Source organism: Alligator mississippiensis, chromosome 10 (assembly GCF_030867095.1).
Source record: "Alligator mississippiensis isolate rAllMis1 chromosome 10, rAllMis1, whole genome shotgun sequence".
Classification (NCBI taxonomy): Eukaryota; Metazoa; Chordata; order Crocodylia; family Alligatoridae; genus Alligator; species Alligator mississippiensis.
In genome coordinates, this window is record NC_081833.1 from 69,403,954 (window position 1) to 69,428,546 (window position 24,593).

At 42.7% G+C, this 24,593-nt stretch overlaps 1 long non-coding RNA gene across 1 annotated transcript in view; it reads right to left on the reverse strand.

Moving 5' to 3' along the window:
* The window catches only part of LOC132243463 (uncharacterized), a 169,861-nt gene that overhangs the window by 89,361 nt on the left and 55,907 nt on the right, over positions 1–24,593 (reverse strand). Inside the window, exon 2 of the long non-coding RNA XR_009455048.1 lies at positions 2,342–2,442. This is a non-coding gene — a long non-coding RNA (uncharacterized LOC132243463). The remainder of the gene's footprint in view (positions 1–2,341; positions 2,443–24,593) is intronic.

The window sequence follows — 24,593 nt, forward strand, 5'->3', positions numbered from 1 at the left end:
TCTTTATGTTACATCTTTGTACAGCTCCTCGCACAGCCTCGACCCATGATTAAAGAGCCTAACTACTACCAGATTATAAATACAAGCTATTAATAATATATGCATATAGCAGGAAAGCTAGAGAGCTCTTTAACTATGGTCCCTGCTGACTTCTTCTGCAAAGATATTGATGGAGTGAACTTTTTATTTTTTTTTAAATAAGGGTCAGAAGCTGAAAAGTTCTGGCGTTGAAAGCTTTGAAGCAGGGAATTGCTTATCTACCCATGAGTCAGACAAGTATTTATTGACCTGCCCTGCCAGTAGCCTAAGAGAAGATTTATGTTGAGTGTGGACCCAGAAATCCCATTGAGTTTGACAGGAGGATCAGCCGCACATGTTCAACCCCTTTTGCCTAGGTTTGAGGCTGCCTGTCACCTACGTAGTGTTTTACCGAATCAGTCGCAGTGAGGAAGACTTCTGGTGCCTGGAACTGAAAACCGAGTGGTTATCATGGTGAAAGACCTGTATTTTAAAGGAACACATTCATTCTTATTCAATGACATGTCATGAATTTTGCATGAGGCATAGCACTTTGTGTCAGAAATTATATCGGCTCCAGCAAGTGGGACAATGATACATATGTTAGTACAAAACACATAATATGTTTTATTTAAAGTGTGCCATAAATATTTTTGCCCTGGAGCAGCGTTTAAAATGAGCCAGCTCCGTAAGATGTCATAACAAAATCTATGTTCAGGAAAAAAAAGGAAGTGGGAGCATCTACTCCTAAATGTCGAACTTCATCGGGGGGGAAAAAAAAAAGCCAGGATATTCACTGATAAAGCTGCTGCTCTGTTCTGAACTCGCTGATACTTACAGCAAAACACACACAGCTATGTTTTCTGCCACAGATTTATGCATGAAACTATGCTCCTGCCAGGGCCTGAACAAACAGCATATTGCTGAGACAATTAACATGCTATGCTACAGATTGGGAGTGCCTGTGAGTGCAAGGCACTGCAGAAGGGAAATGAGAAGGCTCATCTTCAAACAAACAACGCTGCTCAATCCTCTTTGAAAATCCCACGGACTACACAGGCACATCTCCTGGGCTATCGGCTACAGCCACTGCATCTGGTCAAACGCAAGGATGTGCATATGCGGACAGCTCTTCAAGCAGACAAACGGGAACGGCTTCTGTTACAGTGACGATCCTCCCTCCCTGTAGCACTGATTTGCCCGTTCTGAAGTTGCTCAGTCTGCCAACGTGCAGGTAAATGCACGTTTGCATCCTCCAAGTGTTGAGTATGAGGCAGACAACTTCAGGCCAGCTGAGGGAGCTGTTGCAGAGCTCTGCATTTGTTCAGCCAAAATGAACTATACACTTAATTCACATGCTACACGACATTTGCCTCTATGTCAGTGGATCATTCAATTGACCCAGGTGACTGCATCCCGCTCTTCAGCCCTGGCACGGCACTGAACTCCTGTGCGTATGAACACGGACAAACACGCGAGGACAAGCACACGCTTGTGCAGTGAACAAAGCAAGAAACTAAGCTAAAAATAACCCGGGGTACTGATCACTGCGTTTCATTTAGCACAAAATCGCTCTTGCCATTCTCCCACTCGTCCAAGCAAGTAGTAACCGCTTCCAAAATTCTCGCCCAAAATCTAATTCTGAAAGGTCAGACTGCACGGGGCAAGTGTTTCTGTGTTCAGTCAGAGAAAAATTAAGGTGGTGACAGTTTTTCCTGACAGTATATAAAAACAATTGACAACGTATCCCAACAGGTGTGATTGTTGAGCAGGGGGTAAGGGAAGAATTGGCCTGATTCTGACCTCATTTGAGGATATTTTGATCTGGAGCAATGGCCCGGAAAGCGATGGAATTCCACCAAAACAAAACCAGGGTATACGAGAGCAGAAGGAAGGTCAAAAACTGATCTTTAGGGCCAAACACATAATATTAGGAGTCCGGCTTCTTCCACAAGTGCTGTCCAGACAAGACCTGCTTTTCAAGTCAGAAGTGCAACGCCTTCAAAAATGAAGAAAGAGTTTGTCCTTAAATAGGGTCAGGATTTTACCCCAGACATTTTATATTTGGTCTCCCAAAAGCCAGCACCTAAAAACCTTTGGTGACTTTCAACAAGTTGTCTCCCTATTTATATTTTACAATAAGAAAATGGCTTAGAAACTCATCCAGTACTTGTCCCTGGCCAATACACGTTTGACTGATCTCTAATTACCCTGTAATTACTCTGTCTGACCTGGTAAGTAATAGACTTGGAAGAATTCAGTGCTTTCTGACTTGGAAGTCCCCAGATGAAATTGCTGGGAGTCAAACTGATGTTCAACATACCTGTCTGTGTAGTAGAGAGAAGCATGGATCAACTAACTCTCCAGGAAAGCAGACCAGGCAGGGGAGCTGATGTCAGTAATGACCATGACTGTGCGGCAAAACTGAAAATCAAAGTTAAGAAAAACAAATTTAGAATAAGGAAACCCCCCGAGAGCACTACCACAACAATTTTTAACTGAACTGAAGGAAAGGTTTCAGGCCCTACAAGGGATCAACTGAAAGAATCCCTACCTCAAACAGTACTTAGAGAGGAGAAAATGCATAAGATTTAACAACACAGATGGCATACAGCAAGCCACCTAGGCTATAAAGGGATGGCAGATCCTTGTTCATGCACTAATGTTCAACAGCAAAAAGATTCAGATGCAATGCATGCTGTAGGGCAGTGGTTCTCAACCTTGCTAGACTCAAGGCACGCCTTGGAAAGTCCCAGCTCTTAGCTTTCACTTATCTTTTTATTACAAGAAAATAATGCAGCTGTTCTTCTGTTTCACAGCTGCCAGAAGACAACAATTAAGTCTGAATATTTTTAACACCCTGGATTCCTATTTGAAATCTCAGGGTTTCTCTCATGAATCATGTTTGCAGTCCTAACAGTACTAACATTGTGTGGGACCCTAGGACACCCCTGAAAGGATCTCAAAGTACCCTGGTTCAGGATGACTGATGTAGGGGATAGGACTACATGCAAGCAAAAGGTTCCAGTGTCACATTTCCATCCATTATAATTGATCATTTATTTCCTAGACATTCAACAGGCACAACTCCCATTGACTTCTGGGCCTGGCAGTCCTTCCACTGACCTCAACAGAGGCTGGATCGGGCCCAGTGAATAGCTAAAGAATCAATCCCACAGATAGCAAATCACTTGCATGCAATGGATTTCCTCATGAGCTAGTCCCCGATAAAATTAAGCTAGTCAGATAATGTCAGATAATGATTAAAAAAAACAAAGCCAGGCCTTCTTCCTTTTTAGATCATAGCTGACTTCTTCAGATATATATAGATTGAAGGTAGCAGCATCCTTCATTAAAAGCAGTATTCTACATGCTACAGTGCCTGGATATTTTTTTTATTTTATTTTTTATTTTTTTTGCATTATCTCACCTAACAACATTTTTCTCTACATGAAGACTACGTGAATAAAACAAATACTCACTTCATTGGCAACTGAAGCTCAGAGAGGTCTTTTTTTTTAAAGGAAAAAAAAAAAAAGCTTGTATTTGTATATTTGATGTGCAACCTAATTAGACCAGAGCATCTTTAATTAAGTGTGTCAGCCCCGGTGGAAGCCACAGAGTTCAACACTAATAAAGCTGATAAGGTTTTTGTTTTTCAGCCTTAGTTTATTTAAAGCCTCATCCATGTTAAGCCAATCTGTAACATATGGGCAGTTCTCCCACTATGGATTTATCATTTGGGTGTTTCTTTCTGTGAATTAATGCAATCAAACTCCTGCCAGTGTTAATTATTTTTCTCCAAGAAGCAAATCCCAGAATTTAACCAAAAAAAAAAAAAAAGCCACTATACACATCTGCTATTTACAGCCAAAAATGTAGCGTAACAAATGAGACATAATTCCAGAAGTGCTGAGAGAACCCAGGATGGGTCTGGACTGTGTATAAGAACTCAGGAAAATGTCCTTGATATTTGATGAACTAGTTTGTCATTTTTAGATGTTTTACTAAAAATAGATGGTTATCAGATGCAGCAAAACCAGCTGTAAAAACTGAGCTAGCATGATGACCATTTCACACTTAGAAAAGCTCCCTTTTACAACCCCTCTTTGTCTAAAATGGGGGAGGTTGAGAGGGAGCCTAATCAATCATTGAAAGAAATTACAAAGGCATGAGAAGACTAAGTTCTCCAGCACATGGAGTCTTAAAAAAAAAAACTGGTTCTTGGTTTAAACCACAAGAACCACAAGTTATTGGTCTTAAATCACTAGGTCCCTTCTGCAAGAACCAGTCTACAAATGGTTCTTCCAACCAAAGATCCTTTGACAATGTAGTTAGAGGTCTACATTTCTCATCTCATGATTTGTTACTTCAGATCCCTGAAACTTCTCTCTCGGTCTTCTTTTATCTGTTTACTGCCTAGGGCATTGAGCTGGGAATTATGAAATCCTATGCTTGAATCCTGGTTTTGACAGCAATACACATTACAGTAATTGAACTAATGTGCAAGTCCTGTATCCAAGCCTGCCTACAACCTTCAGGAGGACCTATCACTCTGAAGCCAGCAAGAAATGAACCAACAAAACTTTGTGAACCTGCTTCACCATGATGATTACATCTTTTCCCTGGAAATTTATGATCTTCCTGTCCTCCTGCCCTGTCCACATTAATCTTACACCCCGATTGTCCCTTCCCTTCCCTCAGACCCATACCCTACTGTTTAGTTGCACTTGCCCCCCTCCTTCATTATATCATGCCAACGATGGAGTGTAAGCCCTTGGGGACAAGAATCTAGTCTTTTCAAATATATTGTGTGGTGCCTGCGACTCCAAGGGATGCTATAAACAACAAATAACTCACATTCCATATATCTCTACAATGAGCTATGAAAGTCACTTTATCTACCTGCTCTCCTACTTTTACCAAGTCATTCTGAATTTCATTGCCCTTCTCTGTCCTTACAAGAACCTAATGTGAGTACCAAATGACTGGTATTGACCTACAGCCTGGCAGCAATTTATTTAGGTTTGCTGCTGTTATTAATGACCCTGTGTTTTTCCCTTTCACAGCTATGACAGCCTGTCAATAAAATGAGTAGTTCAAAATATATTCAAACCCAGGGCCTGTCCACTGATGTTTTATGGAAACACCACTGGAACCCCTAATAGTGACTTCTGCTGTCTGTCTCTCAAAAGTGTAGCATTTTGGTATTTAAGGCCATTTATACACATGCTCTGGGAGTGGCAGGGGGTGGAGGGCACTTTAATTAGAGCAGCTCGAAGAGCCACTGTAATTAAAGCGCCAGGAGCATCTCATGTATGAGCGTCCCTGCACTGAAAAGTGGTGGCGGGGCTGCTTTAACTAAAGCTCATTGAACGAGCTTCAGTTAAAGCACCCCTGCTGCCATTTCTCAGCACGGGGACACTGATACACAAGACACTGGAGTCTGCTGGAGCGCAGTAATTACCACGCTCCAGCAGACTCAATTAATCAGGCATGCTCTGATGTGCTATAATTATAGCGTGTCAAATCAGCCTTACTGCATGTGTATACCACTTGCTTTATTCAGTTCTTCCTCTTTCAAAACACTTTCCACTTGTTTTTCTTACCTTTTCGGAAGAGAAAATAAAAGAGGGGTTTTTGTGTCCATAGTCTAACAGGGCTGGTTCCAATCTAAGCCATGAATAGCATTTTTTTAAACTCCACCACTGGATTTGTAATGGTTTGTGTCACATTTTGCCCTCAAATGAAAATGTCAGTGGTTTTGAATACTGTATAAAGCTGGTGATTAATGAGAGAGAGCCAGCTGATAGTTATATATGAGCAAAAAGGTTTTCATAAAACCCTGACTAGCATGAACTTGCAGTCCTCCAAACTCAGGACCATGTACTCAAGGGAAACTGGTTCGTACTACTTATTTGCTGCTGTTACATTCATTGCCCAAACTATAACTGTACCACTTTTTATTTACTTCAGGAGCTCTGAAAGGATGCAGCTGGACTAATAAGTGCACACACAATCGGTGATCTAGGTTGTAGCCGTACTGGTCTAAGCACAAAGGCAGACGAACTCTTTGGGTAGAGGCAATGTCTTTTATTAGGCCAAATGAAGAGTTGCAAAAAAGGTTTTTTGCAACTATTCAGTTGGTCTAATAAAAGACATCACCTCTACCCAAGGAGTTCGTCACACAATTAATTGGTGAGGCACTCCGGAAACAGAAAAGGGAATACCATCTTCTTCCTTGAATGTCAGTCTCTCTCTCAGGGTGCGTGCTTACATGTCACCCTACATCACCGTAGCTATCACATGGGTCTACATGTGACTGGCAGCTACTTTGCCATAGCAGCGTGCTCCCCACCTGCAGTGGCAAAAAATAGCCGTGTGCCATGCGCATGCTGCAGTATGGGTGGTTACTGCGCCGTGCTGTAGTACTTCCAAAAGAAACTACTAAAGCGCGGCGCAGTAACAGCATTGCTGTAGGGCAATGCATAGACGCGCCCAGTGAGACCTTTGCAATCTCCATTTGGCATTTTGTTTTTTACAACCTCAACAAGGTGATATTGTGAGGACAGGAGCTACTTCTGTTTGTTCTGTGTTTAATGACCCATAAAATGGGCATAATGTTTTATGTACTTGCCTTTGTAAAGGGGGATTTTTAGTAACCACATTATGCTGCTAATACAGTCAGCCTTCTAGTCCCACATTTTCAAATTTAGGACCCAGTCCAGCAAAGCATTTTAATTTTTCTCCTTTGAGTAATCAGATGACTAAATTTAGAGGTGGGCTTTTCACAGAACCTCACCAAATTAGGGTCCTGTTTTCTATTTATAAAAATGATTTAAGCCATCAGGACAGTAGGATAACCAGTAGGAGTTAGACATTCAAAAACCTTCCAAGTGTCACTGAAAGTCTGTGAACATCGCATTTTGAACATCCCAAAGCTCAGAGGTCTTCAGATACTGTTGGCTAGACATTTGTACCCTGCAGCTGGTGGGAAATGGCAGGAACCCAGCTACCATGCACCCACACAGGAGTCTCTTGCTCTAGAGAAATTCCCTGCTGGCTAACTGTTGCAGGCTCTAGGGGTTATGTCTGTGCCCCTTCTCCAGCATGAGGGATGTGTGGGGAAACCTCCTCCATAACCAGCAACTTCGCACACCATCAAGGAATCAAACAAACTAGCTTCCTAAGCCCCACACCATCTTTCTGGTTCAAACAAAAATCACCTTGCCCCTCAACTTAGTTTGGCCCATTATAAAGAGAACAGCTGTTTGGAAGGAAAAAAAAAATGAATGGAAGTCTAAGTTTGAAACCCATCCATAGGCATGGGGAAATGTGCTAAAGCAGCCCCTTCTAACTCTTGATACTGCTTCATAGCATATGAAATGCACTTTTCATGCGTTGGATTTATAAAATTACCAGGTCAAATTTAAAACTTCCGAAATACAAAGTGCAAGAGTCAATGTTTGTGTAAGTTAGCATGAGATGAAAAGGGAACAGAACTAAAAAAACATACTGCCACGTTGCCACAACTGAGCTGTCTCAGTTTTGTCGGGAACTTCATGATATCCAATGCTTTTCTAACAGCCCCTAGTCCAGGAGTCAGACTGATATATGACAAGTTTAGCTTTCATTTGGGGTGCAGAGAAAAGAGAGTTTCTAGCCTTCACCGTTCCAGAAGAAAGCCTGAGAATGGGGATCTTACAACGCTCTTAAAGCCAGAAGACAAATAAAAAGTACCCTCACTTATTATTTTTTTATTTATTTTATTATTGTTATTCTATGTATTTACAGCTAATCTCATGCTTCTTTTTGGTTCATAAATCATGTTTGGTTCCCAATCATAAATGCTTGGGACTGGCAATTTTGCTTTCTATCCAAATTTGCTGTCAGGAAGAATCACTTTACCTTTGACTAAAGCACTAAAAATCATAGTTATCGCTCAATTTTCATCGTTTTCCTTTCACACACATACACACTCAATATAACTTTCAACAGTGTAACTTTCAAATTTCTTATTTTACCATCCAATCAAAAGGCTTCTCTACACCCCCAAAATTACTGCCTAAAGTGAGTTAAAGCATTTCCTTGCACATATGATTTTCACTCTAGTTCAATGAAGTCCACAGCACATTCTCAAAAGGTTTTAAAATCCAAATGCCATCCTGGGGTCAAAGTTAGGCACGGATAATTATCTTTGGGTAGAATATCAAGGATTCCTTTAATTTCGTAGTACTTAAAAATAAGTGTTGGTTAAAAGAAAGGGAAAAAGGAAGGAAAACTGAGGGCTAAGAAGAGACTGAAGATAATGCATCAAACCTAATGATCACTATTTTAAAAATGTCTTTTTAGTTATTTTTTGTAGGCTATTTTTTCCCTAACCTGGGGCAAAGATGTCTTTTGTTCCTCCCTTTATTTTGCTCTACCTGTCTCCATTTTCAAAGGCCTCAGCATTAATCTGTCCAGCCAAAGAGTGAATCATCAAGCTGTTTAAAAGCTGCCGCTGTAGAACTGCTGTGTGATACAGCTGGCATCACTGACAACCACTGAAAATCTCTCCATTTCTTCTTTCTCATCATACAGAAACCTCACAAAGAAAGAATGAATCAGAACTAGGTGTCATCAGCTGAAAACACCACAGTTCGTGTCTTGCCCGTAACCCCTTTGGTCATTGCTTATACATGCCGAAAAAGCAGGAGGCGAAATGCAAGCTATTAGGAATCACTAAGGCAGAAGAGCAATGGGCCCCAAGAAGCACTGGGGGTTTTCTGAGGAGGATACTACCACTGGAGGGTAGGTCTGCCTATAAGTCTGCAGAGGGCTCAGTGCCTCATGAGCAATAGCTTCAAAGGGAGAACGAAACCACGTCATCATGGACATGGAGGGCGGGAACCTGGGGCGTTGGCCGAGAAGCACCTAGTGCATTTGGGGCATCCGCCTATTCTGCAAATAAAAACTCAGTCCTACTCCTACTGATCCTGGTCACTTTAATGGGAGCAGAGGCAAACCCTAAGTTCTCAGGCTGCACGTATTCATGAAGGACCAAACTGTGCTCTCAAAAACAGTCCTAAGTGATGCAAGGAGGTGCTGGGGATCAACATAGGGGCAAAGGAAGAAGAAATAGTCCCCTGGGTGGCATAGCTACTTGTGATACTTAATCCAAGCCATGGGGTACAAAAGCCTCAACAGCACTTTTGATGCATCTTGAAAAAGAATCCTTATTTCACCAGGTTCTCCAACCCTACCTATCCCCATTCGTTCCTGAGATCCTCTCCAGGGCAGCACGGAGAAATGCTTTATGGTGCACAGAGGGTTGAGACAGCTGCTCCAGCTCCTGATATGCTGCTCCCCGCACTCCCATGTGCTACCCATGTGAGGCAAAGGGAAAACTTGGGCCTTCGTACATATTGAGAGTTCCCAGGCCTGCTTTTGTAGGAAGCCCAGGAGATACTGTGTGCTGAGTGGCACTGCACAAGCATCACAACCAGTCTCCAGCAGAGACCTCAAATGTCATGTATGCAAGTGCAGAAGCCAAGATAAATACCCAGTCTTGAAAGATTCACAAGCACAGAGCAGAGGAAAATAATGGGCACTGTCAAAATACACGACAGAGTTCAAGTTGCATACGTGGAAACCCAGACATGGAACAAGGCTATAGGAAAATGCAAAACTGCTCTTAGACTTGTCATCCTGGTATAAACAGAAATCTAGACAGCTGTTTAACACCATATTGGGCTCTCTACCCTACACTCTCTGTCCAATATGCTTCTGAGCATTGGAATCCTTTTTTTTTTCGTTGTTGTTGTTCATAAATGAAAGGCTGCTGTTCACCATATGGGCTGAGCCAGAAAAATCCCAAGAAGCCTGAAAAAAAAATGTTTTGTATGGCATATAAATAAACTTCTTTGAGTACTGAGGTCTCCAGGGCTCAGTCAGATCCCTTCTCCTGCTTGATCTCAGACTAGGAGATTTTGAGGTTTCGTTTCTTGGCACCGTACCATAGTTCAAGCCAGACAAGCATCACCTCGCTCTACATTACAGTCTGATAGTTATGCATCCATTAATCAAACAAATTAGGACTTGGTTGTTCATATTAATTGTTCACTTGTCCAAGAGGGGTCTGTAGTTATTTGTTTTTCATCACAATGCAATCTCCCACTCTTGGGTTGTTTTTTTTTTCTTTTTTACATTACACTCTGTGTGTTCTATTAAAGGTTTATTGCATTTTGATACTGATAGTGTATTGCTTGCCAGTTAAGAATTGCATTAGTTACAAGATACTGTTCATCTAGCATTAGTGTTTCCATTAGTGTGGACAGTTCAAACTGGGCAAAATGCACATCTCATGCATAATTTAACAGACTTCATATAGTGAGTCAAAAACTGTTATTATAACAACATAAAAAAACAACAGACTATTTCTTTGGAGACTCATCACTGGGGGATATTAAAAACCAAGGCAATCATTCTGCAGAATTATTAATCATCTTCACATACAGCAGCAAAAAAGTAAAGTGGAACGCACACAGCCTTTGCATTAACTCCTTAGGGGTTGCCCCGGCACGTACAAAGGACTCGCAGCCTTTGTGAACCGAGGAACCTGCCGTCTCCTCCTCCAAATCCTACCTTCTTTTCCTTCCCAAAGATTTGACTCCCCAGCCATCTCCACCACTTCTGCCACACTGAGTTGTTATCCCTTATATTGCATTTGGCTGAGTGAGGAGTTAAGCTTCTCAGGGCAAGGATTTTTGTCTTCCGATACCTTTTTGAGCACAAATCAAGTGCGTTCCAAAATCTGAAAAAGCCAAAACACAATCCCGAAGACCGGCGGTGCCACAAAATCCACTTGGGACTTTGTGCTTGTCATTGACATTTCATGAAAGGGGCTCCGACTCTATGGTAATGAGGGGCAGTATAAAACCCGAAGACAGATACATTTACATTGCTCTGTAAATAAGCATCCCAGATGGGTCTGAATCACAACATTTGGATCAGGATCAGCAGTGCTGAAAACTCGGGGGGAGGGGGGTTGGCTCCTGTTCTGCCATCTCAAATATTCCTTCCCTGCAAACATATGGTATATTTTTATATATGTGTAATAGGGATATTATTCCTACACTTCTCTGCCTATACAACATAGCTACATCTTATGCCTGTATCACCCCATACTTCTCTATGCAGAGGAAGCAATATTAAGTGGCTAGTCCATGGGACTGTATCACTCCTCTATCCTTAGTACTGCCCCTGACCTGAAGTGGGAGCTTGAGCACCTGACTTCACCCCCTTGAGCCTCTGTTTCTCCTCCATGCGTTGTCTATCAAGTGGCGGAGACTGAAGGCACACTGGCACCTGGCACTTAGATTTACACTTAAAACATGATTAATGTGTTGATCTTGTTCTTAAGTGGTAGCCTAGCCACATGCTTAGGGAATTAATGGTTCCACAAAAAGGGAAACCAGCCGCAAAAATGTTTGTGGCTAGTTTCCATCGCGCCTTAAATTGAATAGGTGGCAGGGTTAGGACTGCAACAGGGCTCCAGCCGGCCTTTGTGCAGTCCCCACCATCTGACAATCAGCCAAACATCAACGACCACACTGGTGCCAGTCAGAGCCCCAGCATGGTCCTGATCTAGCTGGTTGTCTGGTGCCTATTTTTCAACTTGCCAGTTCAAGGACAGGCCAGGATCACGGTCATGACCCCAGGTCCTCCCTGCAAATAGGATGCAATTGGGATCTGATCCCCAAAACTGCGCATCCTACCATGCATGTGTGGCGTGACAGGAGGTGCAATTGTTGCGCTTGGGGATCAGATCCCATTGCACCTTTCAATGAATGTCTGTCAGCAACCACTGTCCACACAGCTCCCCTACCAAGCATAGAAGCACCCTCAACCCCCTTACTCAGTGACGTGATGGAGGTGTCTGAGCCCATCCCAATAAGCACCCCGGAGACAGATGCTCAACACGTGGCACTGGGGCATGCATGTAGGAGGCTCTATTACCCCATTCAGGATTTGGCATGCACAGAGCAGGAGCAAGGGGGAGAGGCAGCCTCCACAAGAGCATCACTGCATGCGGACAACGTAGAAACGCCCTAGCTCTTGTGTAGTACTTGTGCAGCATCTGGCACACCAGGGCCCCTGCTTCAACTGGAGCCCCTCAGTGTTACTGTAGCAGCACCCATAATTCAGCCTCCCCTTCCTCATTTATTTATTCTCTGTTGTCTCTTCCCTTTTGTTTTCCTTGCATGTTTTTAAATAGGTCTTCTCATAAATTAAACCAACTGCTTTCTTACAGCTCTCCAAAAGCTCAAGGGTTTTCTCGGTAGCTTCTGAGTTATGCTGGATAAAACTGTCGAGCTAAAATGACTGAGCTCTTCCCCCTACCTGAGATGTATGTAACGTGGTCCAATTCTTCAGCTACTTTCCTGAACAGGTTATTGCAGGAGGGTGGACGTGGCCACCCATCGCACCCCTGACCTGCAACTGGGAAATGGGCAGGCTGTAGTAAGGGGAAGTCCTAGACAGACTGGCTTTCTTGCATACGTACTAGCTGCTTTACTACTCCATCCAGGAAGAGCACACACCAACTTCAAATGGTTCCTCTGCCTGACAAATGGTATTTAATGCATCCGAAAGCTTGCAAAGAATTTTTCCAACTGTTTGACTTGGTCTAATAAAAGATATCGGCCTTACCCAAAGAACCTTGTCTGCCTATGTCCTTCGACCAACACGGCTACAACCTACACCCCTGGACAGACTGTGACACACAAGTGTGATTTCGCCAGTTGTCACTGACTTGCCTCATCCATCATTCCTGTTTTTCCGTTTCAAAAAGGCGCCTATAAATCTCTCCGTGCCACTTAAGTGATGCTGCACTGAATTAACATTACCACATCCCACATACCTTCCGCTTTACCCTCTGCCCTGACTGTCCACTCAAATCAAGTGTTGCTTTAACCTCTAGTACTGAACCTCTCCACTTAAATCTCAGAAGCTATATATTTTCCAGCTAGATTGGTGACCTTAATGATGATCAGTCTGCATTTAGAGGCAGTGCCTTTTTGTAGTCCTAGGGCACAGTACTGACATTCAAGAACTACACTCCAACCCTGCCTCTGAAACTGGTTCTTTAAATGCACCTCGACAGATCACTTAACATCTGTGTGCCTGAAGTTTCCCCATCAGTAAAACACTCAGATGCAGCTGCATCACAAGGGTGATAATTTAACAGGATCCAAAAGGGGACTGGACCAATTAATGGAGGATAAGTCTATCAGTGGGCATTAAACATGACACTTAACAGTACAGCTACAAGATTAGGACTCCAAAGGCCTCTGGATGCTGGAAGCTGGAGAGGAGAGGATTTGCCCTACCTAAATACTCTCTTCTTTAGCTTCTACTTTCTACCATCTTGAGAGACAGGTCTATAAAATCATGAAGGGTTTGGACAAAGCAAACAGGGAACTGTTATGCACCAAGTCCCAAAATATTACGACTGCAGGGGTGGAGCCCTGAAAACAGCAGCAAATAGGTTAGGAGTGAACAAAAGAAAGTGATTTTATGCATTTTTATGCATAGTTAATGTGTGTAGCTCATTACCACAGGAGGCTGCAGAGGCACAGAGTATGCCCAAGCTGAGAGACAGGATACTGGGCTAGTTCGACTGCTAGTCTGACCCAGGATAGCATTTCTTATGCTCTGAAGTGCTCTGAGAACTCATCCTCTATTGACATGTGTTGTTTTAAAGGTTTTAAGCCCTACCAAGTATTATTTATTATAGGGTTCTCCAAAATGATCCGTGGCACTTTATAAACCCAACTCTGCTAAAAAAACAACCCAACACCTGCTTCTGGAGCGAAACATGACAGCCATTTCACAGCATCTATAACAACGCCGCACAGAAAGTGAGGGATGCCCCCGTGACAGAAGCTCCTAGACAGGCCGGTGAATTATTACTTACATTGCATGAAGGCAGCCTAGCTAGAAATTCCACAAATCAGGTATAAAAACTGAGCAGTCTTCATAGGATGGAGCATGTTTTTCTCCTTAAGATGAGTGGCGAGTACTCGGCTTAAACACAAGCCAGTTCCCGAGTCAAAGCAAGCGCTGCCCCAGAAAGACCATCAGAGTGACTGCCTGTTACATGCACATCCTTCCCCAGGGTTGTCCCCCGCACAGCATGGATGCACACTTCACATTCATACACTACACACTTTACACGGGGTGGGTCTGGGCTCCACTCTCCCACTGATTTGACTCTGGACAAACCACTCCAGCTCTCCGTGACTCTGTTTCTATGTAAAAAGAAGATGCTGATATTTGCATTCCTGTGTAAAGCATTCATGGATCTAAAGAGGGGGAAAAAAAGCTATCTGGGAGCTGAGCATAAAGACTGGATGCATACATTTACAAATATTAGACAAACGTGGCTTGTTATTCTTAACAAAAGGACGTCAAGCCAGTTCCACATCTGAGTTTAAGCTGTATGACTCTGTACAAAAGAAAAAGAGAAAATGATAGCACAGCAACGAAAACAAGAATAAGATGACAGCAGGGCAGGGCACAAACTAAAGGAGGTCAAGAGAAAAAAGAAAGAGCTGTGGTTTATAAGCAACTGGCACGAGTGCTAAGGCCTAATCACACTTACTATGCTGCATGTATCCACTAAAGTACAGAATTTCCTATTTAAATCATTGCCTTCCTTGATGCATATTAAGCCCAAGCCCATCCATGTGGAAGGTTCACACAGGCTAAGCTGAGTGATCACTTATGAGACCACTGGCTTCAGCTTTAAATGAATGCGACTTGGATAATGATTTCTCCCTGGCTTCAAAGTCAAAACTCTTCAAAACAGCCAGCAGGAATAGTACAACAGATCGGTTTTGAAGACAGAAAACAAGAATCACTGTTTGTGCACTTTCTTCTGCAGTTTCCCAGCTGCCAGACTCATTCCCAGGAACAATGTTTGAAGCAAACTACCAGCCCCAGATCAAGTATGCTTGATGTCAAAATATGACTGGCCGAGACAGACAAGTAGTGCTTGGCGCCTGAACTCCAGACTCGCAGAGAGGTTTAGAAAAGACAGGCTGGAACGGAGGACACGTACCATGAGCTGCCTGTACTCTAGAGCCCTTCACACAGGTAGTTCTTGCACTAGCACTCCTTTGGGGCTTGGCAGAACAAAAGCACCTGTGCATGAAGACAGATACGGACGAAGGCAAACAATGGCTAAAATATGAAAGAAAAATACCTTGCGAGTCCCATTCAACACCTGTACACCATTAACTCCTCACAGTGGGTGCATCTACACACGCAGTTAACATGACAATAAACTCAGCAGCCGTTTCAGCCACAGTCAACTGCTCCCGGGTATAGCATTTACAAATGCACCCAGGACAGCAGCAATTTGAGCCAGTGCAGAGCAGCCTCGGGCTGGCAGAGGGCATGGAGGGTCAGCCTCAGGCTCCAGGTGGTGGCACTGGGCAGCTAGATGGGGCCCGAGGATGAAGAACTTGCAGAACCACATGACTGGGTGGCAAGCAGCCCCCTACACTTTAGCACCCATCTACAAGTGCATTTCGCAGCACTTAATTACTCTGCTGTAAGATAGGACTGTCTCAAGCGGACTTAATTAGTTGATTGTGCCCTAATGCAGCACGTGTAGATGGCGATGCTTTATTGCAGAGCTAATTAATCTACTCCACAGTAAAGCACATGTGTAGATGCATCCAGTGTGTCGCATTTTACTCATAAGTGCTCCCGTGGATTTCAAAGGGACTTCTTATGGCTTAAGGTAGCAAGTTAGTGAGAGTAGTAGGTGTCAGAAGCTGGCTGTAAAATAAGCAATAAGCTTAGCTCTCTGTTAGACATCTTTCTCTGCACCTATAGGATGGTCCTGGAGCCCTGCATATGATGATTTATGTCCCCTTTGTGGCTTAGTACTTAGTACAAAAGAAAGTTTTCCCTGATGCAGAAAAGTACTTACACGCATGTTCTAAGTTAAGCATGTGCCCAAATGCTTTCCTGATAGGAATACTGTTTTGAAATGATGATACCGTTTTCCTCGGGTAGCAGTAAGTTTGGACAAGGAATCCTGCCCTAAAATGTAAGACGCTGAGACAAGAAATGACAAGCCCTTTGTCTTCTATGTCCCGTGAAAGCAGTGAAAAGCTGATGTTCTCCGTCCCAGACACTCAGGAGGAGCACGGTGCTTTAGTGAAGCGTTAGTGTTTTCCTTCTAAGATTTACAGCGTTACGGACTCCCAAAAGTACTGAAGGATTGTCCGAATTCACAGGCCGTCCTCAGTTTAATAAAATGAAGACACTATTTCAGCTAATTGCATTATCTGAAAAGTCTCCTTAAAAAGAACAACGGTGTGGCTGTCTGAAAACAGAAAAGAAACCCTTTGCCATGACAGGCTTGGATGACCAGCTCAGAAATGTCTTTTCAGACATGATCTTGCAACAGGCTGGCACAATCTAAGCAGAGTTTGATAAACACCAAATAGGGTTTTGATTAACACTCAGCTGTGACCTGAGATTAGCCTGGCAGATTGACCATTAGACCAACTAGTGACTGGGGAACTTTAAATGGATGCTTTTTCAATGTGCAACTCGCTGTCTGAAAAAAACAAATAAGCATATGGCAGGGAAATAATAGGTGGATACAGACAGATTGAGCATAATGTGTTACAAGGAGGAAAACAAAGAATTATATTAAATTCTATTGGCATTCAAGGCAGTCCAATGATTGAAATAAATACGGGGGTCTTCATCTTAAATAAAATCAACTTGAAAAACATGTACCAGGGATAGTTTTCTTTCACTTTCAAAACGGAAAGGAAATGGGGATAAAAATAAAAGCTAATTGAGGCATTGAAACAAAAGCACAGTTAAATCTAGAACCCGTACGTGTTCTGGATTTGAATTATTGTGAGCTCTTTGCAGTACGGATGCTTTCTTCTGCGGGCATGACAAAAACAAATGATGGTATATGAAATAACTAAGAACTTAATGTCAATGGGGAGTTATCTGTCCCTTAGTGGGAGGTAGTTAAAAGAAATCATTATCACTAAATGAGAGGCTTCTGTTCGACTGTGTTTGATAATAGGCAAAATGAGCTGTTTATTGGATAATTATTAGCGAGCGTGTTTTAGAAGGTTTGTTCTAAGTTTGTGTTACAGAATAGCTGGGGAAAAAAAAGCAAAACAAGCAATGAAAATGAGTCATTATTTAAAAATGAGCAGGCCTTGTTAGCAGCACAACCAGCATTAATATCACTCCCAGTTTTGCATGGTACCCTCTCCACACGCAGCATCCAGAATTAATTACCTTTACAGGCTGCAAAAAGAGAAAGTATCGTGCCCACAAGCCACTGGTGAGTTAAGGGACAGACATGCAGACTATGCCCTTGGCTTCTAGCTCCGCAGTATACCTTACGTGTCCCTCAGCATTACCTCAGCTCCTCCAAAGAGCTTGTCTTTACAGCACCTCTAGAAAGGAAGTGAATGTTATTATTCTTGGTCAGTAGCTGGAAATAATGGAGTACACAACAATTAAGCGACTTGCCCAAAGTCACACAGACTATGAAAGAGCTAGGAATTGAACCGAGCATCCCTGAGGCCCATGCCAGCCCTTGAACCATAAGACCAGGCTTTCTCTGCTAATTAAGCTTTCCCAGTGGGTCAAACTAGTAGGCTGGTGCAAAGTTTCAGGTGCTGATTCGATTCGGAGGAGATTCGGCCGAATCTCCAACTCAGATACGGCCGAATCAATTAGGGACAGTGATTCAAATCACCGAATTGAATCACTGTCCCCCAAACCGGCTGAATCCAAAACAAATATTAGCCGCTTCGCACAGGCCTACAAACTGGTATGGTGCTGAGCATTGCCTGAGTCTCAGTCTCAGCTCAGTAAGACTTAAAATAGCCAAAGCTCATAGCTCATACACTGTACATAACAGTGATTTTATGGTGTACTTTTGTATGGTAAAAGCACAAAGGAAACTGCTGTTATGCTTCTCTGCTGGACCGTAATTAGTTACTGCAGGTTCACATATGGTAATTAAAAGGCCGTGTCTATGATCCCCACTATAGGCATACATGTCCTGTTTTCTGTGCACTCTGTCCCTTTCTCAGAAGGCAGTCAAAGAAAGTTAAACAATGTAATACTTACCCAACAAATACTGCATGAAGACAACACGAAAGGCCACACTGGATTCTCACCTCAGTGAACGCGGCTTTATGTTCCACTCCCCAATAGAGTCAGCGTATAAAACTAAGCAAAACTATGCTTCCTAGGGTCTGATGGCAAATTGCAAAAATAGAGACTCTTTAGAATTTAAAACTACTCCAGCAGCTAAGCCACACAGGGCATGTTTCAAAGCTAAGTGGTTATGAATTTTCTAATGAAGTCCAGTCCATAACCCCTTTGCTAAAGCTACAAGGGATTCGAAACAAGGAGACATAAAATAGACCCAGTTTGAGAATCCATCGGTTTCCCCAGTCAGAGAGGGATACAAGCACTGCAGAATCACACCTCAAATTGCTGCGTGCTAGTGATGACATTCAAATATAAGAACTGTGTACGTAATGAAATTAACTGCAATTAAAGAACTGGGAGCAACAAAGATTCATCAGTTGGAAAATCTCCAGACAGTCAGCTCTGTCACGGCCAGCAGTTGCCAAGATTATTAATGGCAGGGTTTGGACACCATCTCTGCTTAATCAGTAGTAACTACCTCCTTTTCAGAGTGCAAGTCTCCCATTAACTGCAACAGAGCTAGGAGTCCTCAGAGATGTCTCGTTCCACATAAATATTAGCACAGTACAGACAAACGCAATTTCAACAACGCAGTATTCAAGGGATAAGTTGTAACAACATCTTTATTTTTCCAGGAGTCAGCTCTGTTTTCCCACAATAGACCTCATCCCGCCATGTGACTTCAAGGGGAGCACGAAATGCTCATCTCTCCTCCCCAACGTTACAACACTGGAAATCCACTGCCCGGTACACCGCTATACATGAAAGGAAAGCCCGTCCCAAAGTGACCCAGTTCTTCCCATAATTTCTAAGGAAAGTAATAAGCAAGTGGACAAAATGATGTCCGTCACATTAAACTGTACCATAAACACACACAAAGAATATTTTGCAAAAATCTTGTTGGTCTAATAAAAGATATCATCTCTACTACGAGTCCTGGTTGCTTTTCCCATAAATACAAGAATTTGGAATGGCCCATCGAGAGGATAAACCCACTCTGGCTGCAGCTCCCCTGATTTCAGTGGCCTTTTGCTGGCCAAACAGTGAGTGGACTTCAACTGGGGATACATTTGGCCCTGAAGATATACACTCACTAGTGCCAAAAAAAAAAAATTGCACAAACTAGGAAGTTGCACAGTTTGTCCTAATCTATGTTTTATTCTTTCACATACACCTCAATTTGAGGTGAAAAGAAATAGATATCAGATGTGACAAGTGTATGTTTTTTTCAGATATCTGACTGTTCATTTCGACTTGGAAGGGCTAGAGCACCTTTCAAAAGTTTTAGCCCTCTGTTTCTGAGGAACTTATCCTTGTGGCATGTCTGTCACTTTTCACAGTGCTCAAGCGAGTCTTTGCAATTTTCACATAATGGCAGTTGTTGACAGGTTGTTAGGGCTGACAGTGAATATGTTTGAAAAACTGTCAAGCTGGTGGAAAAAAAATTAGGAGGAGAGGAGAGGGAGCCTCCTTACATTTGTAACAGCATGTTAAACTGTAAATGCATTCTCAAAATGCATAGACCTCCTTCCAATCAAGTTATTTGCCCTACAATGACAGCATATGTGAATATATGATCCTTAAAAATTAATGTCAGATTGTCACTTGAAAGGTCACAGCCACATTACCACGCAGCTCTATTTATCTGTATAGAAATGATTTTGCCTTTAATGTTCAATAATAGCTGTTCTAAGCAAAGCAAGTCACTTGAAAATATGGCTCCATTGATACAACTAGCCTTTAATTAGCCTAATATTACGAATGTCAGAGGCATTACTGGCCACCAAGAGCCTAAGGCAATGCATGCAACCTGGCTTCCATCCAAATGTATTTTCTTGCATTGCACAGAGGGCATGTGGGAGAAGGACCCTCTCGGCACTGGAGGGAGGCAAGCCGGCTACAGTAGGTGATGGTCAGCTCGGCATCCTTGACGGCTCTTCCGTTTACACCATCAAGTGACCTGTATTTTCCAGCGTTGTATTGAAATCCCCTTTGCTCACCATTGCTCTAGCTTCTCACAGAATGATTAAGTACCAGATGGCAATAGCCTCACACAGACCGTGTAGTGCCTTGTTCCATATTCCCTTGGAAGTACATGAGGCCACATGTGGACTGAGTGCTGCCCCGTGTCAGGCTAACATGACTCAGCCTCAAAAGTGCCAGACCCGTTTTTCTACCTTCCCTCAACAGTGCCACTGAAGTCTGCACGATGGCAAAGGACATAAATGAGGTAGAATCTGTCCTCTTATGTCTTGGGACAACACTAGCTTTGTATGACTTTATTCCTGGGATGATAATTTGCAGAACAAATTTATTTCTGCAGAAAATAAAAGTGCGATAATCGATCATCCATGTTTTCATTTGTGTGGGGCAGTTTTTAAAATGCTCCTCTTTTGTTTTGTAAAGATTTAGGGGGAAAAAAACATATTCTTTCCTTCTTTTCTTAGAGTCTATTTGCTACACGGCTAAAAGCAGCATTAATGATACCGATGATCTGTCTGTAATATTTCCAGGTGCCCATCACCATTGCATAGATCCCAAAATTAAAGCAACAAATTGATGGGCAGATTAAAATGATCATGAATGGAGTGCAGGACCATCCAATACATAAATGAGGAACCTGAAATGGTAACTCTTCCTGATTAAGTGATTTGCAAGAAGAAGCTATGCCTGGAGACTTAAGAGAGAATTTTGCCCAGTAAATAGCAGCTGAGATTGTAACAGTGTATAAAGAAAAATAAGGATGTTAAAATTCTGCAGAGAAATGTTGGAAAATTCAGGGAGTAGTTGAACTAGATGAAAAAGAAATAGAAAAAGCTCAAAACATAAAAATTGCAGCTATCCCAGGATTAAGTGCAGCATCAGAAAGGAAACAGAGAAGCAGACAAGTAAAAAAAAAAGTCAAAGGAAGAGGAACCTACAAGGTTAAGAAAACATTAAGTATTCTACAGAGGAAGACTGGAAATACCACAAATCATGTAAAGGGCATGAGACTTGTATGACTAATAAGTCCAGTATTTTACATTTATGGATAGGAAGAGGAGTGTTCTGGATTGGGCTAGGATTAAGGACATCCTGAGCTCAAATCGGGCTTTGGCATATCACAGAAGGTCTCATCCTGCTCTGTCAAAATGAGTGGCAAAACTCCTGTTCACTTTAATAGGGACAGCGGTAGGGCCTTAATTTCTTTGTCTCTCTGTCCTGTAAAGTGAGGATAATAATTGTATCAACAAGTCATTCTGTCTCACAGGAGTATTTGGGGGCCTGCAGTGTTCTGCTAAATATGATTATGTAGGGATTTCCACCCGGAGATCTCAAAGTACTTTCCAAGCATTAATAACTGGGGACCTGTAAGACCCTTAGGAGACTGCATGTAAGGAAAGCAAGCAGGATTCAACCCCCAGCAAAGGAAGTGCCCAACAGAAGGCAGAGGACCCACTTCCTAGCACTTTTAAAAGGGGCACGAGGCATCGCTGGAGCCTGAGAGCACTCAGCCTGCCCTAGCGAGCAGAATCAGGCTATAGCTATTGGAACAGGAAAGAGGAACATCCAAAGAAGATATTATAAAAGGGCAGGAGGATAAATATTGTTTTTATTTTGGGGACATAACCTAGCAGCCGTGAGTGCAGAAAAAGTAATACCTTAAAGAGTTGGCAAAGGTAATTTATTGACAAAAGGCTTAGCCACTACTAAAAACTAAATGAATTCTTTGCCTCACTCTTCAACAAAGGGGACAGGGAACACATGTCAGAACTCATATTAATTTCCCACGGGAAGCCAAAAGAAACACTGAAGGAAATGAGGATCATGCTTGAACAAGGAATCAAGAAATTGGAATGTCTGAAGACTGATAAAACTTATGGACCAAGCAGATTCTACCTAAGGATTTCTGCAATAAAGAACATTTAAGGAATCCTTTACAAATTGTATTTGAAAGTCATTTTAAAAGGATATAATGGTGGACTGGAAGCAAACTAATGCAGCACCTACTATGAATTTAAAAGTCAAGACATTTAGGGCAGCTCCAGGAGATTATAAAAATTCAAACTTGACAGCCTAAGAAAGAACTGATTACTGAAGTGATCAAGGATAGTTGGGAGGACTTCAGAGTGTTGTTGTGTAATGCATAGTCCATATGATGCTACAAAGGAAGACCCTGCCCCAGAAGTGTCATTTAGGGTGAGCACCTTTATAAAAAGGAAAGGCAGGACACACGACCAACTTCCCCCTCTCCCCTCCGACTCCCAGAGGTATGGCCAGAGCAGAGCCGAGGGCAGATGCAGGCTCAGGGCTCCCCGTCCTGCTGCCCTCCCCGCAGGAGCCCAGCACTGGCCATGTGCCCCCTGCCCGCCCGGCAGCAGCGAGGGGCACAACTCCACTCTGCCACTGCCCCAGCTGCTGCCAAGTATGCAGGGGACACATTGCCATGGTGGTGGGACAAGCCACCCATAGCCATCTCATGCTCCACACCCTTGCTCCATGCACTGCCCTGGGTGGGCAGTGCCCTCAGCCTCTGCCCCACTCCCTCCCTCCCCATGGGAGCCTCAGTCTGCATCCCTCTCCCACCATGACCCCTCTTCCCCCATAGACTTACCTGAAGGAAGTTTCTCTCCACGCTGCCTAGCTGTATTCCCAGGCACCGCCTGTGTCCTGCCCCCAGAAGCCCCAAGCAGGCCCTCGCAGGCTGGGATGATGGCAGCCTGCAAGGGAAAACCCACTGTTTCCCACAGATCCTTGAGAATCCAGGACAAATGCTGTCCCGGAGTCATGTAATCTGGGACCGGGACTTGAGGTTCCCATTCTGGGACTGTCCCACCCAATTAAGGACGGGCGGTTACCCTAGTGTCATCATATATTTTACTGGTCAAAGAGGCTGGTTCAGGAAAGAGATTTGCATTGATCTAGATTTGCAACAGAGTCACTACAAGCAAAATGGGCCTGGTGCAACAGTGGTCCATAGCGTGGCATTCCCTTCCAAGCCAGCAAGAGTTTTGAGTGAAGGACCACAAGATCACTCAGTATGGTGACCTCCAGATGAGGCACCTGACCAGTCAACAGCAGGTTTTGAGGGCAAAAAGTAAATTGTGAAGGGGAAGAGTTAGAGAGGCAAAGCCTTCTCCTGTATTTCCGTGGGTACAAGTCTTTCATGGACTTCTCGGGTTTAGGGCATGTGGGATCAAGCCTGCAAGAAATAACGAGTGAAGCACTAAAATGATCATGAGTGTGAAAATAATAGTTAACTTGCATATTCATAATGAGTTTGAAAGAATGGAATAATGAGAAAAATACAGAAGAAATGGGAGGGGATTTGTTGTGCAGGGAAAATTAACACAAGTCCAAAGGCCAGGGTTTCAACTACTGAAGAGGTTCTTAAAAATACAATAAATCCATACAGCCATAGATTGTTTCTCTAAATACAGAGAAAATGAAGCAAGTACCTTGTAGAAATACAGTATGATAAATTCAACAAGAAATAGAGAAGAGAAGTTCTACAGTTACGTTTCCAAACAGTTAAATGGCAACACTAGAAGAAACTATGTTAATCTAAAGCTTCTGGTGAAAAATTGCGCTGCCAATTTAAAAGTAAGGATAGACTTCAAAGGGGTTCTGAGCTCTTATTTCACCGTAAAAAAAAATCTGCTTCTAGATTCTGGTAGAGCAGAAAGTATTTACAGTACTTGGTAATTTCTTTGCATAAATATCCTTAAAAATAAACACACAATAGTTGCAGCTGAAGTTTGTTGCCTTTTACTCTGTAATTACCTTTTCCCCACCCCAGCAGCTCAGCAACAACTGTGCGGCCAAATAAATTCTTTCCATTGTTTCCTAACTTCTTCCAGCTTCGTGACTTCGCTTGTCAGTAAATTTCTTGTGTGTCATTCTTTTTTTCACATGATACCGGGCATTTACATTTTTTCTATTATATCTAGTAAATCCTTCCAAGTTGCAATGATTGTGCAGGGTTAATATTGACTTAAGAATAACATCCAGGATGCTGCATCTCATCTATGTAGTTGAATTAAGCTAGATTTGAGCAACATGACTCAATGTAAAAATGATCCCCATGACCAACTTTGCTACTAATATTTCACAGATATTTTTAGAGTTCTAGCTCCTCACCATTCAAGTCTTAAGCCATCACAAGTTTTATGTGAAAAAAACCCTTTAAAGCTTAGTACCAAAAAAAAATACTTAAAAGAACTTCCCCATAAAGAAATATCATGTTCCGCAAGAGGTTTAGAAAGCAAATGACAGCTCTGTAGTAAATTGATTTCAAAATGACTTGAACACAGTGTCCGATGACAGATGTTTTA